Source organism: Amia ocellicauda, unplaced genomic scaffold (genome assembly GCF_036373705.1).
Source record: "Amia ocellicauda isolate fAmiCal2 unplaced genomic scaffold, fAmiCal2.hap1 HAP1_SCAFFOLD_55, whole genome shotgun sequence".
NCBI classification, from domain to species: Eukaryota; Metazoa; Chordata; class Actinopteri; order Amiiformes; family Amiidae; genus Amia; species Amia ocellicauda.
The window spans coordinates 593570-605930 of NW_027102985.1; the positions used below are offsets into that span (position 1 = coordinate 593570).

Sequence of the window (12361 nt, forward strand, 5' to 3'; positions counted from 1 at the left end):
GAAGGAAAGTTAGAAATTCTTTCTCTAATACCTGTTTTTCTCTCTTGTATACTTAAGAAAGATAAGGTCAAGCTAGAAGGTCAGGCCAGAAGGTAGTTCGATTTCTGTTTTTTATTTACGATGAGAATCTTGGAGATAATGTCAAACAGTATGATTGAAGTGCCTGCTCCCTAATTCATGTGTTGATCTATGAACTCTGTCCTATAATGATATAAATTCTGCTTAGCTAACTTTTAAGATAACATAGTAATGACTTTCTGATTATAACCAGCTCTTTGATTTTTGTGTATAAAAGCTCTGACTGTTAAAATGAAGGCAGAGCGACTTTGGGATCTGAGTCACTGTTCCTCTCCACGCTGCGTGTATTAAAGGCATTGCAACTAACGCTCCAACCTGGTTGAAGATGATTGTTCTTCCACATCAGATTTGACATTACTGTATGTATGCAGGCCCTTGTAATTGCTTTTCCAATACTGCCAACTGGTTATTGATGATTGATTTCACATTGTGGTACGAGTATCGAGTGAAATGAGTGCTATCCACCCCAGCAACACAGTGATAACATGGAGCCGGCAGGTCATCCAGGTCACAATAGAGGTCAAGCAGTGGGAGGAGGAAGACGTGGTGGTCAAAGGAATGGAAGGGGACATGCACCCCTTCTGAGAGGTGGTCGTGGGCCTCGTCATAGAGGAGGGCTTAGGCCTCACCAGAGAGGCAGCCATGGGCCTCATTTGAGAGGTGTTGGGGGAACGTGGTAGAGGACAACGCCACGGACCAGACAGCGGCAGCAACAGCAAATAGTGTCCAGTGAAATCCGAGAAATAGTTGTAGAGCATGTTGTAAATCATGGCATGACCATGACTGAGGCAGCTACAATGATTCAATCAAACCTCAGAATCAACTCAGGATCAACTGTGGCCTCAATCATCAGAAATGTCCGTACTGAGAAGCGGCAAGTCTTCAGCATGCACTAAACATTAGGCTACTCTCAATTGTCAAATGACTGTATACTGCATACCAATGTGTAGCACAGAGTATAGTGTGCCTTTTGAAAGAAATGCAGACAGAGTGAAGCAGCTGATGACTGAGTATGTTCAGGTATGTTCAGTTTCAAGATGCCTCTTGTGAAAAATGGTTGTGAGAACCTGAACCTGAACACAGGGTTGATGGAAATTCAGAAGTACAGTAATCAATCCTTTGTTTTACACTAAGCCAGGTGAGGAACACTGCAGTTGACATTTTACTGTAGTTTTGTTCTTTTTTGTAGCTAATTATTGTTGCATGGATTCAAAGAAACCTATGGTGTGATTTGATTGTATTGCATCAATACATTTCAGATTTTGTTCAATGATTCCACTGTGTCTGTAGTATTCTCTCTACTAGTCCTTTTACAGTGATGTATTTATGTGTAGTACCATAATGAAACATGTATCACATATTCTGTACTACAATATTTAATGATTGTACGAACAACTACACAGTGAAACTATCGGTATCTTCTGTGTGGGTGATCTAAATAAATGTTACTATGGTATTTCATGATAAATGAATTATTTGAACCAACAAGTCTGCAAGTGCAAGGTTTCTTTAAAGATATGAATGCACAATGCAATGTTTTGAACATTGGACAGCCTGTGTTACAAGTGATGACCGTTTTGAGTTTTGTGTCTAGAGTTTTGAAAAATGACATCAAGGTTCTGAAATTAGTGACAAAGTGATTGTAAAAAACTGTATATTCATCCTATTTAATGTGCTCTTTTAAAATGTACTTTTCTTTTTTATGTTGCCATTTCTGTTCTACCAATGTTTCAGATGTTAGCCAAAGATTGACAGAGTACATCTCATACACACAGGCCAGACAGCAAGGATTTCTTTTTGAAATTCAATTACAAATGCTGCATGAACTCATCAATACGATTAGAGCTCCTGAAAGCAATATAACTAACTCACTCTACAGCATCTCATTAGCAGTGAAAAGAAACCAAGAAAGTTGGGACAGTCGACTGTTTACCACTATGTAACATCACCTTTTCTTTTAATAACACTTATTAAGCACTTGGGCACTGAAGACACCACTTGGTTAAGTTTAGCAATCGGGATTTCCCCCCATTCATCCATTATGCATTTCCTCAGCTGCGCAACTGCACAGGGCCTTCGTTGTCTTAATTTGCACTTCATAGTGCGCCACACATTCTCAATTCAGAGACAGGTCAGGACTGCAGGCAGGCCATGCTAGCACCCGCACTCTCTGCCTACGCAACCATGCGCTTGTAATCTGGGCAGAATGTGGTTTGGCGTTATCCTGCTGAAAAATGCAGGGATGTCCCTGGAAAAGACGATGTCTGGATGGCAGCATATGTTGCTCCAAAATGTGTACATCTCTTTCTGCAAAAATGGTGCCCTCACAGATGTGCGAGTTACATGACAGACAGACACTCATACACACTGTCACACCCACACACACACACACACTTTCACAGACAGACACACGCACATACACTCACTTTCACACAGAGACAGACACACAAACACAGAGACAGACACACACACTTACAGACACACACACACACACACTCACTTTCACACAGAGACACACAAACACATACACTTTCACACAGACACACACACACATACATACATACATACATACATATATAAGGAAAAGAAACAATACATTTAAAAATCACAAAAAGATGTAATAAAGTACAGAAAATCTAAATGTAATAAAATGTGATCTTTAACACACAAATATGTATGGCTGGTCGGATGCGTCTTGGACTCGGGTTCCTCTTCATTACGTATAATGCTTTTGCTATAGCTTTCCGTGGAGGGGATCGTGGGTGAGTTTGTACCATTCTTGGGAGGCTCTGCCTTGTTGGGGCGGAGCTGTGATCCAGGTGAACAGCAGATCGGACATAGGTGGGCATGTGGGCGGAGGAGGAAGGCCGGTCAAGCAAATAAGCTTGCTAAGGTACGCAGCAGCAGCAAGCAGCCCCACCATCCAGTCAGCCAGCCAGTCTGGCTGGCAGTGACTGAGTGGTTGACAGACGGCAAGCAACGGAATGTACGTGCTCTGTGATGTCATAGGAGTCAGCTGAGAGAGATGTTTGTGATGTCATCGCTGAGCTGGCTGGCTCTGTGTGTCTTGCTGGCTGTGTGTGTGTGTGTGAGAGAGAGAGAGACTTTTTGACTTTTATCAGACTTAATTGTCTGTTTGCAACACGCAATAATTCATACAAAAGAAAATAAATAAATAAATAAAAAATAGTGTTCCCCTTTGTTTGTCTCCCCCCAACAAGCATTAACTCCGCCACTGATCTGTACACTTTTAAAGAAAGCAACCCAATACACACAACAAAACAACCATCAAATACTAAACCCTATAAATGAATTACATAATAAAAACCAACTCCCCGTCATACAATTCACAAAGGGCATCATTAATACACCAGACCTGTTCAAAACTCTCCAAATCATTCATCAGCCTGTAAAAGTTAAACTCTAGTCTGACTCTGCACTTGACCAGCATGGCAAACACTCTCACTGCATCCTCACTGCCCTCCCCACACACTCTGTTCTTCCTAGTCTTATAGACGGCCATTTTAGCCTGGCCCAGCAAGACGTTTACCAGCTGGTCCACATGTTTGGTCTTTCTGGTGTATCTCGCCCCTAAAATAAAAACCTTTGTGTTAAAAATCAGGTTAAGATCAGTAAAAAGACGAGTTAAAAGACTAAAAATGGGTGACAACCGAGAGCAAGTGCTAAAACAGTGAAACACGGTCTCTCTCTGAGCACAGAATGGGCAGGCGTCGGACACAGCAGGGTTAAGAACAGTAATACAAGAATTGACAGCAATAATGGTGTGTAACACCCTCCACTGCAGATTGCCAGCTCTCTTATTGAGGGGGGCTTGTACAGGCTTCTCCAGGCGGGCGCAGTGTCTTCCCCCAGCCCCAGCCTGTAAAGTAATTTTAGGAATCACAAAGAAACAGTTGAAAGTGCTAAATAAGTATTTTGATGCACCATATTAATTTAGGAAATTTACATGTTGTTTTTCATCAGCTTCTGTATCTGATGGCTCCACATCACTGGCTGGATTGACAGCAACGACACTCTAAAAAAAGAAGTGTTAAGTTTGAGCATTCAGGACTTGTTTTGAAGATCCTGAATATCACTGGTCCACAATTTATCTGTGAAACTATGGGTTAATCTCCATATACAAAATACTTTTCACACACACTTTAAATTTACAACTAAATTTACATGTTGATGTCTTTCGTCAGCTTCTGTATTTGATGGCTCAATATAACTGGTTGCATTAACAGCAACGGCACACTACAAGAAAATAACATTATATTTAAACATTCAGGACTGGTTTAGCATCACCTCGAATATCCCTAGCCCTTGAGGTCGATTGTTATTGTGGTCTTCAAGACCAGTGCTTCTCAACCTTAGTCCTGGAGGAGGCCCACTGTCTGCTGATTTTCATTACAACAACATTGTAGGTTATATCAGTGACTGTGGTCCTAAAGTACCCCTATGCCTGCTGTTTTTTTTTCCAGTTGAGCTCTTAATTACCTAATTGGCTTAACTGAAGCCATTTAACCCTTTTCCCAGGTCTTTGGTTGTTGATGAGTTACAAAGAGCTGGATTGTGGCCCGCCATGACTGGAAGTGAAGAACACTCACTGTAGGCCTTTAACTTAATGTTCATATGTAGGGGCCTATCCATCTGATTTGTTTTTGCACATTTATTAACAGAAAAATTGATGGTATGTGAAATCATCTGAGCTGAAAAATATAATGTTCCACCAATAATAAAATAAATGTATTTATTAAAATTATAGAGATAATAGAATGTTCACAGATTATTAGTTCAGAAAACAAAATATTTGTTTATATCTTAAATAGAATTAACACTCAAATCAGTTGTAGGGTAAACAAGGTCTATTTTTTGGATTGATATTATAATTATACATGTATGGCTGCATGAAGCTTACCTGAGAATCTGATATTTTAGTAACTTTGTTGCTTCTTGTTGGGTAGTCCACGTTTGCCGCCGTTCTTTTTCTGTAAATGTAAATCAAAAGGCAATAATTGCATACTGTAATTAAAATATAAAAAGTATAAACATTGTATTATTATTTTTTTATCCTGTTTCTCCATCTCGATGCTGTTCTTTTTGGAATTGCATATCTAGGTTTACTTAAATACTGTTTATAAGATTGTAAACTCATCATCCAAATTTCTTAATTTGCCAAACTTTATGTAGTGCGCTTGCAGTTTCAGAAGAAGAAAAAAAACTGTAACAGATGGGATATGTAGTACTTTATACTCGAGTGGTCTATGCGATTACACCCTGTTGGTGTTATTAAGAACGCCAAGTACCAGAATGCAGAGCGGGACTGTTTTTTGTGCCGTGACTTGTCGGGGGAAAAACGCGCAGAAAAAACGGACGAGAAGGTGAAGGTAGTATGGCGGTGATGCACGCGTTGGTGAAGTGGGAAAGCGGGGTCGACAAAGACTCTTACAGCGTGATTCCCACTGCTTGCTTTCGCAATTTTGATTTATTCAGCATTGCTGATGATGACGAAGAGACGACTCGAAACTTCAGAGCAGAGTGGAGAGACATGAACAAACCTCCAAAAGGTGGATGGCCTGTCCATGAAGCGCAGATCATTATGACTGGTAACAATGTTTATTTAAAAAAAAAAACCATTAAAGTCTTTACATGCTATTTGATATATACAATCACAGTATATTTGAAATGAATGTTTAAGTTATTAATGTGTTGTACTTCTAACTTCTAAAAACTCGTCATACTTGACTGGCATTTGTAAGAACGATTTATTGTGTGTTGTGCTTTACAATAAAATCCCCCAAATCACAAAATAAATTAAACCAGATATAATTTAACTTCAGTTTTGATTCAGTGTTGGCTGTTCATCTTAATTTGTATGGTCAAAGCACAGTATCTTTATGACAAATAAATATAATCCCCAAATATCTGTGGACATAATGCAGGGTTTTATTTATTTTATTTTTATTTTAGGAAAAGGAGGCGAACTAAGAAGAAAACTTAATGACCTAACAAAAATGCCCTGTCCTAAAATGAAGAGAGTACCTAAACCAAACAAAAAACTTCAAATTTCAGATGATAGTGACCTTGATGAACCACAGTTACCGGTGAGATAATTACTGCAAATATTAAATAAATGTATTGCAGGATTGTTTTTTTTTAATCATATTCATATATATATATATATATATATATATATATATATATATATTCATTTTAAACTCTTTTCCTCTCTGAATACAGCACAAAATAAGAAAGAAAACCGATGGAGCTTCAAGAATTAGATCCCGTCATATTCTACAGACATTTAAAGAGTCCAGTGAAGTTGAGCTACAGCAAAACGTTAAGCAGCTCGAAAAGGAAAACACAAGACTTAAAAATGAAAACCAATGTCTTCGAAACCGTATGGTTGATGGTAAGTTTTTTTATTTATAGCAAATAATTCCTTACCTTGATAAATGTTATTCTTCAGTAATTTAGATTCCAGAGTAATGTATTATAGTTGATCATACTGAAGTAATCTAGAACCACAATACAGACTCTTAATGTGCACTGTCTAATAGTTTAATAATACTGATTATTAAATAAAGTTTTTCAACATAACTTCATAATCCTACATTAATGACTATATGCATTACATTAGACCTGGTAATTCTTGTATTTTATCTCTTTTATTTTTTTCGTAGCTAATGTTAATGACCCACAAAAAGGTCAGTTTGCCAATAACATAGAGCAAGTCTCTCAAGTATAATTGCAGGCATTGATGGTTTTGTTTTCACTTTGTATTAAATATATTACTAGAAATGATTATCATTTAATACTAAGGTTTTTTTCTCCAGAGATTCCAGACCTTTTGGACAATCTGAAAAAAATTGTAACAAAAGCCACATTTATCAGCAATGAAGACAAAAGTGTGTCACCATCAAGTGGTTCTGACAGCCCCACAGCAAATTGTTCTGAATCTGACAAAGAATCACCAAAACAGGTATAACACTCTTGGTCTACAATATTACAAAGACAAGGTAAAAATATATATATTGAAAACAAATATTGGTTGTAAACAATCTAATGATGCTACATTATCAGTTATATTCATAGTTATAGTTGATAATAAGAATGTAATTGAATTATGGGTGTCACAGATTCACTGACTTTATTATGTCTGTAAATTAATAAACTTAGAATTGAGACATACTGTGGTCTTTAATAACACATTTCTGTAACAAAATCACAGCCTTACTGATAATGTATTCCACTTAACATAATATAAGAATAGTTTGGGGATAAACTTGTTTTTTATTTACCATTGTCTTTTAGGTGGAAATATTCCCAGGCACTGGAGTTTACATTGACAAACTGTCCTGGATCCTTGCAGAGAGGTGCAGCACGAATACGTCATATGCAAGAACCCTGACGGTTGCTGTCTTTGACTTTCCAACATTACTAAAGAGCAATCTTCGTGGTGGTGGCAGCAAGAGAGATCCAACTTCGGAGACATTAAGATCCTCATTGATGTTATTGAGGATCATATACAGCTGCCTTCGGAAGGACACGACGTGTTTCAGTTGCGGGGCTTTGCAGCCCAGCGGGACCCTCTTAATGCCGGACATCAGCTGCCCGAGCCGGTGCGGATGAACGGAGGGACGTTAGACAGCGTTACCTTCCGGGCAGGAGCAGCGAGCGGCAACACCGGGGTGAAAGTGTCGTCTAACACTGTGCCATTAGCCACTAGCTGATTGAGCAGATCAGTGGTTTTTAAGAAGATAACAATGGCAGCAGACTTGATATTTTCACACCCTGCTACCTCCCCAACCGCTAACACACACTGCTCTAGGGGGCAGAACTGCACCGGAGCGATCTTGACTCCATGGCGTCGGGTCAGTTTTTCAAAAGACGCATTCAGGGGGTCCGACCCCCCGACCCGGGAAGAACTACCGGTACTCCCCCCTCCCCTCCCCTGTTCCCCCACAATAAGAAAAGCACTGAAAACAGAAGACAAAATAAACAAACTGAAAAAAGTAAAGCAACAAAAAAACGCAGCCAAAGGACAGAGCTCTCAGCAGCACTCCCGCTCACTGCAGACCCCTCCCACACACTCCCAGCTGAGAGAGAGAGAGAGTTAGTGTCTGTCTGTCTCTCTCTCTCTGTAGATGCATCATAGGGAACATATGTAACAATCTCTCTTTTTGTTTACCAAAAATGAGAATGAACGTATTTCAAGTGGGTGTTGCCTTGGTTGGAAACGTTTTAAGATTATTTATGAAGTGTAAAGTGGATTTGTCTCAGTTCTCCGTAGTTTTCAATGTATGTGCCATTCAGTAGCGTTCATGTTACAGATGTGCCCTATGCAGTGGTAGGGTCAATAAAATGTCAGTAAAACTTTATTTTAGCAATTATGGAGGGGAAGAACTGCAAATAGCGGGTCCCCACTAATTATCTAACTTACCAACAACGTTTAAAATTAGGTCTTGCGAAGCTGCCAAATAATGCTGTATAATCGTATGTGTCTTCATACACCGGCTGCTATAGTCTGATAGCTTTGATTATATATACATATTTTCTCGTGAACCACAAATGCTATTTGCTTGATTTTTACAGAGTATGTTATAAATACCATTGTTATGAAGCCTGACAAATTGTATGCTGTAATTATGAATATTTTCAAATCATTTGTTTGTTTTTCCTAACATGTTACAAATGTTCCCTATGTGAAAGATGCATTATATCTTAATAACGTCTAAACAATTAAAGATATACAGATTATTATTTTCGGTAAAGTTATAACACATTGCTATTAACTATGTGTGTCAGTAAAAGTTTAAAAAATCCTAATAATTTTTTATTGATCCTGCAAAATAGGTGTTTAGGGAACATTTGTAACATTAGGGTTACGATTTGCCATAGACGCGGAATGAGTTTGATTGTGATGTTAAATGGGGTTTAAAGACGCAGTCGCCTCGGTGCTGATTACTATTGCTGTGTTTCTCCACTTCTACTCCATGCTTGGGAACGCCCACATCCAGTGACGTCAAAACCGGTGGAAAAGCGGGCCGGTTCAAAAAAGATCAGCTGGATCCCAGGCCGAGCAGCAGCTCCGGCTCCAGCACCGGCACCATGTCGCTGGAAAAGCGCTAAGTGAGCTCACAGTGAGCTCAGTGTAATGTCTGCTCTGGTGAGCTCACAGTGTGACCTAGTCGTGAGTTCACGTCTTCACTGGGTAGTCCTTGACAACTTAATTGACTCAATTCTTGGGCTTAATTGGTCAAAATGACCATTGGTTGAAGGTACTCAGGGACTGATGTGTAGAGAGACTTATTAAACCTGCAGGATTGTGGTTTTCCCAGAACAGAATTAACCAGTGTAGCGTTATGTTGGGTGTATTCTGATAAGAGCATTTTAGCTCTGAGCTGAAGCACTGATCTAAAGAAGACCTCTCCCCCCCAAATTTATCAGATTTCCTTAACTCATCAGCATGTGAACTGGTTTACATCAAAGTGACAGTCTTGGGAGGATGGCACCAAGAATGGGCCAAATAGCTTGGAATCCCTGCTGTGAGATGTCTGGGGAAGGGGGCCTGTAGGAAATAAAAACTCTTTGAAATGGACGAGAGCCGAAATCCCGACACAGAGCTACGAACCCGTGCCAACCGGCATTTCCAAAAGATGGCATGGATTGACATCAGTCATACATCAAGCCCCCCTCCAATAGGACACTGGGGGCTGAAGCCGAAATCCAATCTCACAAACTAAAGAACCAATCACCTATTGATCTGACAGGCGTATAAAGGGTAACGCACGGCATCTCTCTCTCTCTCTCACCTAAACCAGTAACTCGCTGCCACAGCTCAACTTGTATCTCTGTTGCCAGAACCGGAACCAGAAACCAACTAAGTCTTTACCAGCAACAGAAGGGTTAAACTGGGAGAAGGAGATTGAGCCGTACGAAGAATTATTTTAAAGGACTTTATTAAATAAAGAACTTTACAGACTGCGCTGCCCGCCTGTGCCCAGCCATCCAGCTGGACAATTGACTAAGTCGACTGAATATGAAAGTCATTTAAATAGCTATTTGAGTCTTAAGAAACTTGACCCTTGGAACGAACAGGGCCCTGCTTTCCTCAAAGACTTTGTCTTCAAGTAACTACGGTGGAAACCTGCTTACAAAGAAGATTTTGTGCACAACCTTGGAGCCTTCAAACCAGTGGAAAATCTGTTTGGAAAAGACTCTACATTCGCGAAACCCCAACTTCCAGGTGCATCGACTGAGTGGAAGTTCTTGGACAAAGCCGAACCGGACTGCCTTTGTTCCAAACCACACGGACCTCGTGCCGTGTGCTGTTATCTGAGCCCGAAGCCAGAGAGGCCTCTCTGCGACGAAGTTCACATAAGTTTAACAGTTTGGAGTTTGTGATTCATGACATTTGAGAAATCAATTAGAAATGTTAATCTGTGATTCATAACTCTAGAATGTGTAATATCATTTAGTTTTCTTAAATATAAATGTGTGTTGCATTCAACTGTTTTGTTGATAATTTTAGAAATAAAATCTGTCAACGCCGAGAAATATCTTCTCATTCCTGTTTAACTGTTTAGTCTGAAATTGACACAAGTTAATAGACACCAGATTATAGGTGGCCCTGCCTATCCTTAATCATTGAATAATAATCAGTTAAGGGAAATTGTGGTAACAAGTAATGATAGGATCTTTCTCTCCACCTAAACGTTAATGAGACTGATATATATATAACGAGAAGTTACCTGACATAAATACTAACCTGCATAGTTATTGAATGTCTGACTAACAATACTAATGAGAGACTCACCTTCGTCTTACTAACCGGTATTGTAGTCAATGTGTTTATAACCTTTTTTGTTTAATGATTTGTGTGTTATCATATGCGATCCCATGGTCTTTGATTTGGTCACGGAAGTGATTTGTCTTTGATTTGTTGATCTAGAGTTGAATTTTAATTAGTTTTTCCCTTTTGTATAATTAGTGTAGTGCTACATTTAGTCTTTGTTTTTGAATAAATTTGACAATTTATATCTTTGGAATTGGTGTCTGCGTCCAATTATTACAGAAATTGAGTTCTACAAGATTCCAGGATTCGTGATAAGGTGATACTATAAATTCACTTCTTTAATTGAATTTTATAAGTGTACCTTACGCTACACCTTTGACCACCACGTCTTCCTCCTCCCACTGCTTGACCTCTATTGTGACCTGGATCACCTGCCGGCTCCATGTTATCGCTGTGTTGTTGAGGTGGATAGCACTCATTTCACTCGATACTCGTACCACAATGTGAAATCAATCATCAATAACCAGTTGGCAGTATTGGAAAAGCAATTACAAGGGCCTGCATACATACAGTAATGTCAAATCTGATGTGGAAGAACAATTCCTTTATCCCTCTGTTCTCCACCAGGGTTGTGCTGTTCGCCTCGATTGGCAAGTTTGCAGTGTGAGGAGTGGATCCATGTCGTCGTTCCTAGGCACTTCACAGCTGTGTGGGTGGTCAGGAGCACCTGGTAGGGCCCTGTCCACCTGGGCTGTTGGGAGGACTTTCTCTTGTGTGCTTTGATATACACAGTCACCTTGCTGGAAGGGGTGGTAAACCTGCTGGGATGGTTCAGTCTGGGCGGCTTTCATCTGTGAATGGACAGCTTCGAAAGCACGTGTTAGTCCCATACAAAAAGACAACAGAGCATCATCCATCAAGTGGATGTCCATTTCCCTTACAGACAATGGAGGAGTGATGGAGAGTCTCATAAGTCATCCCATAATAATCTCACACAGAGAAAGACCTGTTTTTCTCAATTTGCTGACGATTTCATTGTCATTAGGACTATAGGAAGGGGATCTGGACGTTTGAGTCCTGTTTGTTTGCATATATTAGACAGCTTATTCTTTAATATCCCATTTTGTTTCTCCACTGCTCCAGCTGACTGAGCCTGATGGGGCAGTGAAAATGTTGTTTACCTCGCAGGGCTTTGCATAGTTCCTGCACTATTGTCCCAGTGAAGTGAGTGTTCCTATCACTGGAAATTTCCCTGGAATGCGAAATCTACATATAACATCCCTTAACTGTATTTTTGCTACTTTTACTACTTCAGCCTTCCTACGGGATAGGCTTCAACCCATTTAGAACACCTATATATTATTACAAGTATATATTCATATCCACAACATTTAAGCTTTTGAACACAATCTATTTGCATATTGCAGGATTATGAGCTTGACAAATGTGGCAAGTTCTACAATATTGCTAAGCTGTTACTAT

At 39.6% G+C, this 12361-nt stretch overlaps 1 pseudogene; it reads left to right on the forward strand.

The window, feature by feature from the left end:
* Positions 1-2775: 2775 nt before the first annotated feature.
* On the forward strand, positions 2776-2883 carry LOC136738283 (uncharacterized; annotated as a pseudogene).
* Positions 2884-12361: the final 9478 nt, after the last annotated feature.